The sequence below is a fragment of the Panthera uncia genome (assembly GCF_023721935.1).
Source record: "Panthera uncia isolate 11264 chromosome A3 unlocalized genomic scaffold, Puncia_PCG_1.0 HiC_scaffold_12, whole genome shotgun sequence".
Classification (NCBI taxonomy): domain Eukaryota; kingdom Metazoa; phylum Chordata; class Mammalia; order Carnivora; family Felidae; genus Panthera; species Panthera uncia.
Window position 1 is genome coordinate 3058551 of NW_026057579.1, and position 11515 is coordinate 3070065.

An 11515-nucleotide genomic window follows, 5' to 3' on the forward strand; every position below is an offset into this window, starting at 1 on the left:
GGGTGGCGATTGAATGTCTGACTTCTGGCTCAGGTCATGATCCCGCGGTTTGTGAGTTCGAGCCCCATGCCGGGCTATGTGCTGATAGCTCAGAGCCTGGAGCCTGCTTCAGACTCTGTGTCTCCCTCTCTCTCTGTCCCTCCTCAGCTCACACTCCGTGTGTGTCTCTCTCTCTCAAAAAATAAATATTTTAAAAAATGAATAAATAATTTTAAAAAATCTTTAAACAAAAGAAAAATTGGTAATTTTGCAGTGGAGAAACCTAGCCAACCTCACCTTAACCAAGTGGCCAAAATTTCATTTACCAGTAAGGGCACAAGCCAACACAAGGCATCTCCTTACAGATGATACACTGAGAAGGACATGTGATCTCTTCTGGAATGTTCCTGCCAACCGTGCATAAGCTGAATCTAATCATGAGGAAACGCCAGACAATCCCAACTTGAGGGACAGTCACAAACTAACAGCCCCTTATTCTTCAACAGTGAATGAACAATGACAACAGGGATGGATAAAGAGTGGGTTGACTCAGAAAATATCTCAGAAGTACATCTTCTGAAGGGTCCTCTTCTATATGTAGCATGTGCTACCATGTATGTGGAAAAAGTACACATTCAGAGGCTTGTTTGTGTCCTAAATTTCTCTCCAAAGATAGTCTGCAAACTGGAAAAAGTCAATTAAATTATCTCTAGGCAAAAAAGAAAATGAGAAAATGGGTTGGGAGGCAGAACTGATTTTCACTTTGTTCCCTTCATCCTACCTGAATTTTTTAAAAAAATCATTCAAGTGTGTTATTTATTTAAAGTTTGCTTTTTTGCTTAACTTCAAAGGTGGTTCTCAAACATAATATTGCAAAAGAAACCAAGCACAAAAAGAATGCATGCTGTATTGTTTCATTTACATAATTCAAAACTGAGGAAAACTAATCCATGGTGTTGGACATCAGGCTAGGGGTTAGCCACACCCTGAGGTAGAAATAGTGGCTGCAAGGAGCAAGGGCTGCTTCTGGGTGCTTATGTGTATAATCGGAAAATTCAGCAAACTATATCCTGATGAGCTGTGCAGTGTCCTCTGTGTATGTTATATTCCAATTTTTTAAAGAAAGTTTGTTATTTGTTTAAGAAATACCATTGGGGGGGCGCCTGGGTGGCTTAGTCGGTTGAGCGTCCGACTTTCGGCTCAGGTCATGATCTCACAGTTCGTGGGTTCGAGCCCTGCATCAGGCTCTGTGCGGACCTCTTGCTCAGAGCCTGGAGCCTGCTTCAGATTCTGTGTCTCCCTCTCTCTCTGTCCCTTCCCCCCACTCAAGGTAAATAAATAAACATTAAAAAATGCAATTAACTTTCCTATATTAACACTGTATCCTGCCACCTTACACTTATTAGTTCTGGTAGTTGTTCTGTAGATTTCTCAGGATTTTCCATACAATCATATCGTCTGCAAATAGGGACAGCTTTTCTTATTTTCAGGTCTTCATTCCTTGGATATTTTAATTTAATTTATTTTTAATTTAAATGGCTAGGATCTCTGGTAAAATGTTGAATACAACCATCCTTGACTGATTACCGATCTCAGGAAAAAACATCCAGTCTCTCACCATTAAGTGTGAGCTGTAGATTTGTGTGTGTGTGTGTGTGTGTGTGTGTGTGCGTGTGTAGATGCCCTTTTAGATACTGAAAAAGTTTTTTCTGTTCCTGGTGGACTGAGAGTGTATATCATGAGTAGGGGTTAACTTTAACCTAATGTTTTCTCTGTAGCCATTGAAATAATCATATGGCATTTCTCCTTTATTCTGTTAATATGGTTCTGGTTTACAATTCTTGCCCGCTAATTCTGACATCTAGATCATTTCAGGGTTGGTCGTCATTGCCATAATTCTTGACACAGGAGCACACATTCTTTGTTCCTCGTAAGTTTGAATTGTTCCCTGGGCATTATAAACGTTATATTGCAGAGGCTCTATATCTGTTACACTCCTTTGAAGAAATTTATATTTCTGCTCTACCATGCAGTAACTTCATTAGACTCAAAATACAAACCCTGTCCCTCAAGTGGTGGTAAATATGTCAGATCAGTTCCTTTACCTTTAGCTGGGCTTCTAGGCATAGCTCGAGGGTCAGCCAGGGATTTGGGCACTTTTTACACTGATTTTTGAGCTCTCCCTCACTGCCTCTCTCCTTTTTTTTTTTTTTTTTAAGTGTTTATTTATTTTTGAGAGAGAGAGAGAGCACAAGCAGAGAAGGGGGCAGAGGAGGGGCAGAGAGAAAGAGGGGGACGCAATCTGAAGCAGGCTCCAGATTCTGAGCTGTCAGCACAGAGCCCAACACGAGGCTCAAACCCACAAAACATGAGATCATGACCTGAGCCGAAGTCGGATGCTTAACCTACTGAGCCACCCAGATGCCCCTGCCTCTCTCCTTCTAAGATTACCCCCTTACTTTCCAGTGCTGTGGTTGTCCCAGATCTGTCCCCTGGTTCTTCAAGGAGGACTTTAGGGTTTAGCTTTAGTTGTCTTATGCTGTGCAGCTTAAGCCTGCCATCAGAATGAAAATTGGACATATTTTTCCAAGTAGCTACTCCCCTGCAGAATGTGCTTGCATGTGTTTGCTTATGCTTGGTCACCAATGCATTCTGGGTCCCTCCCCATTTCCCACCAGGTCTTGTAGTTGGTTTTGGGAAAGTCTTGGTCCAATCAGAGCCTACTCACTGACACTGAAAGAAACTCATGCCTTTTAGTTCTAAGGATGTCTCCTGTAATTAGCACATTGCAGTATCTCTTTTTCTAGTCTGTTAACCTTCTTTTAACCGGAAAGTTAATTTAAATTGACTAATTACTGAAATATGTCAATTTATTTCTACCATCCTTTTCTTTTCTTTCTTTCTCTTTCTTTCTTTCTTTCTTTCTTTCTTTCTTTCTTTCTCTGTCTCTCTCTTTCTCTTGTTTCTTTTTCTCCTTCATTTAGTGCCTTCATCTGGATGAGTGAGGTTTTGTTTGTTTCTCCTTTGTTCATCCTTCCCTCAACTTTGGAAGTTACATACTGTATGTTAATTTGATAGTTACTCCAGCTATGTTAAAAATCTTTCTTGACCCAACTAAATACAAAGCTAATCAGTGTTTTTAGCTGGAGAAATGTGCCATAGTGAGGATGCCCACAGGGTGAGGATGGTGACCACGTTTGGGGTTATCTGATTTTTTCTTCTTTCGTGTTCACTGAGTTTTGTAATGAGTGCACAGTGGGACTCTCTGTCATTCAGCTTGTAATGGTCAAGGGTCAAGAAAGAGCAGAACTCAAAGTTGGTGCCTGCCTCATCCTACAAAGCACACACTGGCCACCTCCTTGGACACCAAGATGCCTGGAGTGAGTTTGGCATCCAAAGTCCAATCTTCACTAGTTGATATCCAACTCAGAAACAAGAGGCCAGATGCAGAAATCTGAGGCCACCCTACCCTTCCTCTGTCCTCACCCTTTAGACCCATGACTACTTGCCTTCAGTCCGGTGATAAAGGAAGTAGATCCCACGAGGACGTGCTTTGTCTGGTCTGCAATGGGAAGTTTCGCACTGAGTCAGTCTCCTTGCTGAGTTCATCACCTGAAACACAGGCATAGATGGAGATTGAGCAGTTGAGAGGAGGGGATGGGCTCTCCCAGCCTGTCTCTGAATCCATCTGAAGCTCAATCTCTTGTCCTCATTTCTGTCTCTCTGCCTCCCTCTCCTACCACTGATCCTTGAAGTCATGAAGCTTATCTCTTCTCCCTGCATTCTGGGGTCATGACTTCCTAAAATAACCAATCCCATGGTCTCTCATCTGAGACTTAGTCTTCACTATCCTGTATCTTCCCCAACATTAGTCAGCCTCCTCGGCTTGTAGCCAGACTGGACTGAGACTCAAGGATGTCACCCACTACCATATATCTCACTCTGTATGAACTATCACAGTGATGCAACCAGAGGTCACAGCTGGGTTAAATATTTCCCATCAGGAAACTACCTTTCTTTTCTATAGGAATTGGACCTTCGAGAGAAGAAACATGGAGCAGAGATTTCCTGAAAACAAATGGGCACGTCCAGAACCATTGGACTTCCCGGTAAGAAAGCTCCTCTATTTGCAAAGAAATAGAAGTACCACAGGACAGGATCTGGTACACAATGACCATATTTTGGTTTTGGTTTTGGGTTTTTTGCAAGTGTCCATATTTACTTTATGCACACAACATATCGTCACCTCTTGAGTCTCTGTTCAAGCAAGAGTCTGGCCGGGCCACCCCCATCAGGTCTCAAGACCATCCAACTGAGGACATTCCCTCAGGGGACACTCAGGTCTTGGCGGAGATGGGCTTTTTGTTTTAATAATAAATAAAAACTCAACTCTAACAATATATATATCCTAACTGGGGAGAGATTAAATTTTCTAACAATGGAACTCAAAATTCCCAAATGGAAAATGTTCAGAGTGATCCAGCTACATCCCACCCCCGGGTCTGGCCTCAAAGAAGGCCATTCCTGGGCAGCTAGCCTTCTGGTCCCCTAGCTCTGGGCCCCTTCCCTCTCAACTGTTGCTGGTCCCAGATGGGAAAAGGGCAGAGTCTGGTTTTTGGTCAGAAGCCAAGAGTGACTGAAGAAAAGAAAATGAAGGACTGATATTAACTTGCTCTGCACAGAGGACCAGCAAAGGTGGCTCAGACATAAATAGCATTTGGGTTAAAACTACATCATTAGCTGAATAGATAAAAAAGATATCACACACACACACACACACACACACACGCACGCACACACACACTCTGGAGTATTACTCGGCAATCAAAAAGAATGAAATCTTGCCATTTGCAACAATGTGGATGGAACTAGAGTGTATTATGCTAAGCGTAATAAGTCAGTCATAGAAAGATAAATATCACATGATTTCACTCATATGTGGAATTTAAGAAACAAAACAGATGAACATAGGGGAAAGGAAGGAAAACAAGATAAAAAAGAGAGGGAGGCAAACTATAAGAGACTCTTAAATACAGAGAACAAACTGAGGGTTGTTGGAAGGGAGGGGAGGGGGGATGGGCTAAATGGGGGATGGGCATTAAGGAGGGCACTGTAGGGATGAACACTGGATGTTATATGTAAGTGATGAATCATTGGGTTCTACTCGTGAAATTATTATTACACTACATGTTAACTAACTTGGATTTAAATAAAATTTAAAAAAATACTATGCCATTAGCCAATTTAGTTCTCACATCTTTCACTCTCTTGGGCAGATCCCTGAGCCCAGCCAGCAATGAGAAGCCCTCTGGAGCTGGAATTGTGGATCTGGTCTGGATACTTTGTTCTCTAAAGCCTCCTCTCCCCATCTTATAGCAAGAAGGGGGAAAAAAAAAAGCATCTTTCCTGTTTGGAAGTGCAAAGCTCAGATCGCAAGCTGATTCCTGGCCCAAGTTATCAATACAATCTGTCCTCTGGGGATATCCCAGCCCCACTTAGGGCTTTGTAGTGGAGGGAAAGAAGGTGTCCATCAAGCTGTCATTTAACCTCAGAAGGAACAATACCACTGAACTTCAAATGTCAGCTTCAAAGGCTCACTGAAACTCCTGTTATTCATTCCCTCAAGGAGGGAAATGCCCAAGGAAATTCTCTCACTGCAGAACTACCCTAATTATGATGCATACACTAAATTAGACTAAGAAACACAAAATTATCCATGCAAATTTAGTAGTACCAAACATGCACTCCTTTAATTGAGCTGAGTCAATTGAAGAGTCAAATCAGCACATAAAATTTAGTATTCGATTTTGATGAGAATTTGCCTCTAAATCATATCTGGCAGTTACTAAGTCCAATTGCCTAAAGGGCACTTGAGTGTGTTTAAAACTAGACAAAATAAAAAGACAACAAAAAGGATGCAGAAGAATCCCATTATTCATATAACGATTCGAAGAATGTACGAAAACAGAAATTATGGACCAGCTAGGTCTTCTATAGGAGCCAAGTCTTCCAAAAGAGCATATGGTTGCACTCTCTGGTCTATTGAGAGAACCCACAAACAAGTCTCAAAGGAATTCAGAAAGAGCAAAGCATTCTTGATGCTGGAACATCCGTGGAAGTTCATGGCAGAAACAACCTGGACATGGTGATACACAGCTTCTATCCGCGGTCACAGATGCATGCAGACACCCGTGCGCACCATGGAGAGGGACAGAGAGGGATGCCACTTGTTTCTCAAGCACTTACAAACATACCTAAGGGTCAGAAGAAGGAATCTAGAGCCAGGGCTCCTCCCACTCTATAGATTCAGGTTTAGTTTAGCAATTATTATGCTACAGTTACCGTGATTCAATTACACTCTCCAGACTGGAGAAACTCAGGGAAGGGCAAATTGCCTACAGGTAGAATGCAGGCAGGGCAGTGCAGCCCTAGATTTCGTCTTGCCCAGACATGGCCTCCTCTGATCGGCTGAATCACCAAGGCTGGTCTCCAATAGTATCCACCTTACTCTAAACCAGGAGAGGGATATCTCTGGGTTCCTTTCTTTGAGAAAGCAGGATGAGGCACTCTGGACAGGATCACGTACTTACTCATTCATTGGCTCAAGGGCCTCTGAAGGCCTGAGAATGACCTGTCCAGGTGCCCTGAGCTATTTGGGCACCCACAGAAGGGTCAGGGGATGGAAGTTCTAGTTCATCATTGACTTTGTCACCAAGAAAGACAAGGATTGAGGCAGAAACTCCAACATCCAGGTGAAAATGAATGTGAAAAATGAGCTTGGTGTTCTCAAGTGTATTCATCAGAGGTTTGGTTTTCCTCTCTGGAGAAAAGAGGAAAGATGCCATTTTTGTGATTTAGATAAACCTTCCTGTATTTCCTATATTTATCTCCTTAAAAGGGAATCAGTTCCCATTCCCAGTGAAAAAAGAAAGACATTTCCAGATGAGTAAAACAAGGGCACAGCATCATACTATTTTAATTCATTTTAATTGTTATCACTGTAATATACACATTATTTTTAAAAGCCAGATAGAGGTGTGCCTGGTGGCTCAGTCAGTTAAACATGCGACTCTTGATTTTGGCTCAGGTCATGATGCACAGTCACGGGATTGAGCCCCACTTTGGGAGCAGAACCGGCTTAGGATTCTCTGTCTCCCTCTCTCTCTGCCCCTCTGTGCCCCTCAAAATAAATAAATAAACATTTCAAAAAGGCTAGATAGAATTTTTTAAATTCATAATTATAAACAACAGAATCTTGCCCCACACCATCTTCCTTCTCTTAGCCCAATCTTCAGATCTTTTCAGGAAAAGTATTCTCTATGCCTTCGCAGGAATCCCCATGCCCCTCTCCAGGGCTAAGCCCCCATCCTATGACTCCTGAGTCTTTCTTCTCCTTGGTCTGTTTGCTTTTCAACCCATTTATAAGTGGCCATCTAATCATCTAGGTATAAACGTCAAAATATTTCATTTTTTAAATTTTCCTTTAGAGCAGTCACTTCTTTAGATTTTGCAATATTCACTCCACTTTCCCACCTGATTATCAGGCTCCCTAACAATACCCAGTCAAGGTGTCCTAACTTTCTTGTCATTTTTCTCAGAATGGTAGGGGAAGAGGAGATGATGTTTTGGTTTTGGAACCCTTTTACCAGGCTTAGGGCCAAAATGCTGCAAGCAAAGAGCAAAAATAGGAAAGGCACAGCCCCCTCTGTGGGGCACTGGCTTCGGATCTGCAGGGAAGGTGTTCCCACACTCTTGGGTGTAGTCTGGTTTCATCAGATTTCAGTAGGTGGGGGGTGTGTGGCTGTCGGGGATGATATGACTATTGGTGTCACCCTGCCTCTACCCACTGTTAAGCACTGTCCGAAGGACTTAAGTAACTCCCAGGCTCAAACTCTTTTTGGGATTCAGCATCTCATCACTTGACCCATTGCTCCCTTAGAGAAAAATCTCATGGTTCCAAGCCTTCTGCCAACCCCATCTTCTTTACATGAGTCTTGAGGACGTCTGGGATTATCTTCCACCCTCCTATATATCCCAAAGTTCTGAGCTGGGGTGGGAGTTTCCACCAACTGCTTCTGAAGAATATTACCCCACAGTCCCTTCAAGCTCTGCTGGCATAGGGAATGATAGAAGAGTCTTCTGTCTTCACAAATGTCTAGAAAAGCCCACACTTTCCAGGCACTGGGAACTGAAAAGAGATTACTGGGAAAAGCTATAAGCTAGAATCTCAGTCTTGGAGAAAGTGCCCTATCTTCTGGATTCCTAACAGAGGGATTTTCAATCTGTTTTTAAGGACCAGGATGCTCACAGGGGTGACCTTCCCTGGACTCTGAGAAGCTGGGGACCTGTCAGGTGGAGGTGTTCCTCACCAGAATTCCTTCATTCAGCCTGAGGAAGTATTCTCCCTGACACCAGGGAGCTTCCATGTTCAGATAGAACAGGGTCCAGGCACCTGACTCAGGACAGTTCCACAAAATGTTTCTGTCATTTCACATCTATAAGGATGCTTTCTTCAATTCAGTTGGTTCCCAGTGGAAAGTAGGCAAATAGCAACTGAGCCACACTATCCCTTTTTCTAATAAGTAGGGTGACCACATAATTTATCATAAAATATGGCACTTTTGAAAGGGAAAGGCGGTGGTACTGGCGATTACACCAGGACAGTAGGTGTGCACTAGGACGTATGGTCTTGCCTCCACTTGGGTAGAGGGAGGGAGGGAGGGAGGGAGAGCAGAGAACAGGTGTGTGATGGCAGGAGACATCAGGAGTGAGGAAGAACTGTTCTCCCTCTTTGGTGGATTATGTCAGAGGAGAAAGAGAGGTTAAAGAAGGCAACAGAAGTAGCCTTCACAAAGCTGAAGGACTCTGTGGACACGGGAGCTCCTTTTTCCATGACATTCCATGACGTAGGAACAGGAAGGTAGGTTTTATTCTAAATGAGGCCAATCTCACGAAGGAGGGCAGGCTGCCTGGGAAGGAAGGCAGGTCCTCAATCATTCATTCACTAATTAATTTATTAGCAATGTATTTATTCAACATATATTTATTAAACACAAACACTGTGCTAGGGACTGGGGATATAGTGGTAAACTAGACAAACGTTACTTCCCTGCAATCAAGGACTGTAATGTATGTAAGGAGGAAGTAGAGATAAAGAAATTGTGTGAAGGATAAACAGTCAAAAACGAGAGATAGAAAATTCAGGAGGTAGAAGAAGGGGCTTACTTCAGACATGGTGGTCAAGGAAGGCTTCTCTGAGAAGGTGACATATAAAGAAGTGACTTGAAGGAGCCAGAAAGGCAGAAAATCAGAGTAAAACGATACAGGTATAGGGATGTGCATGAGCACATCATATGCAAAGGTCCTGAGGCTGTAAAGAATTTGGCAGGTTCAAGGAACTGAAAGGTTGGCATGACTGAGAATAGAGATGGAAAGAGAATTACCTGGAAGAGGGGTTGGACATGGGGGTCAGGCCATCCAGGCAACCCTGAAAATATGGTAGGGAATTTGCATTTCCTTATAAGTGCAAATGGAAGCATTGAAGGGGTAAACATTGAAACTACGTAGCTTAGATTTCCATTTATGGAGATAACCCTGTCCAGCTTGTGGAGACCAGACTGAATGGGCAAAGGGAGGAGCAGACGGAACTCACGAGTCAGGAGTCTGATTTGTAGCACCAGTGAGCTATCGCTGCTACTTGGTATGGAGTGGTGAGTGGCAGAGAAGTTGAAGAGAGATGGGTGTACTGGAGATGTCTTTTGAAGGTAGCCTTCTTTGGAGACAGACTTCATGAATTAGAGGTAGGGTTCCAAGGAAAGGAGGAATCAAGGATGGCTCCTAGGTTTCTGTCTTGAGTAACTGAGAAGGAGAAGATGGGTGTGGGAATAGGCATGTCTGAGTCCTTCAAAATTCCTATGGTGTAATCCTAATGCCCAGTGTGATCAGATTAAGAGGTGGGGCATTTGGGAGGTGATTAGATCATGAGGGCAGCGCCCTCATGAATGAGACCAATAGCCATTTAAGAGAGGCCTAGGAGACCTTCCTCTCCCCTTCTACCATGTGAGGACACAATGAGAAGTCTGCAACCTGCCAAGGGCCCTCACCTGACTGTGCTGGCACCCTCATATCAGACTTCCAGCCTCCAGAGCTGCGAGACATCATGTTTGTTAAGCCTCCTAGTCTATGGAATTTTGTTACAGTAGCCCAAATAGACTAAAACCTCCCTGGAACTAAGAGAGCCAGTAAAATATCTGAGAATACCTCTTGGCTCCTTCTATGGTTCCTCCTCCTCCTTCTCCCCCTCCTCTTCCTCCTCCTCCTCCTCCTCCCCCCCCCTCCTCCTTCTTCTTCTCCCCCTCCCCCTCCTCCTCCTTCACCACCACCACTTCCTCACCTCCTCTTTCAGAGAGAAGAGTGTAGGCGGGCTGGCCATCTACCCCCTGCTCATGTCCAGTGCTCTTGGGATTTCTGAGAAGCTAATATTTACAAGCACAGCCTAGGGTTACATTGTTTTTGTTTCATCACTATCTACTATTCTTTCTACACATTCAGCTACCTACAGAACTCACATTACTCGCATCACCCTTCTCAGAAAACTTGCTTACTATATGTCCATTTCATTGCTGCCACAAGTCTCTCATAGTCATCCCTGGGGTCATCTGGTGCTGCATCCTGACCTTGTCAGAGAAAAAAACCAAAACACTGGATTCCCCTGGTGTCCTTTTCCTGTGCCCCCAAATGGTGTATGAGTGCATGAATGTACGTTGGTGAGGGTTTGGACAAAATCCAAGAAGAAGATGCCAATGGGCATTGGCTGGAGGCTCTCTGGGAAGCTCTGGGCTGTGCTTTGTTTCTATATCCACCCTCTCCTGAGAGGATATCCTGACATCATTGCAGTCCCCCAAGGTCAGACTGGCACAGGAGGAGGAAAAGTTGAGACAGGGAGGCTCCTAGTCAGCCTTTCTGTGCTGTCCTTCCCCACCTTCTCTGAGGAGCTTTCATGTTCCTCGTGTCCTTATTGCAGTTAGGGCTGTCTCTGCCTTGATCGAGCAGACTCCACTCTGACACACTTGAGTATCAATGGAAGATGCTAGTACATGCAGTGAGAATTCATTTGTTTCAACAACTGCCATGTAGGGGGCAAGATCTGGCAGCCAAGGAGTATAGGGTTATCAAAGATACAATCTCTGCCTTCTAATGTACCTAGAATTTGGTTGAAAAGAGAGCAAAGAGGCCAAGGCAAGGAAAAAAAAATCCAGCATGAGTCTAACAAAAGAAATGTCCCAGGATAAGGTAAAGTGCTATAGACCTCAGAAAAGAGAAGATGTTGTATTTCGTTGGAAGGATGAGGAGTGGCTTCTGAACACTTTAGACAGACGTAGGATGTTAGGAAGACATAAGGGGCGGATAAGATACACAGAGATGACAGTGTTTGCGATGTTTGCAAAAGCACGCGCAGAGGCATGGAGGGAAGAAATCCAATGCGTTGGGAGTAGCTGGTAAACGAAAGAAGCTCGCCTTGACCGAATCTGCCTTA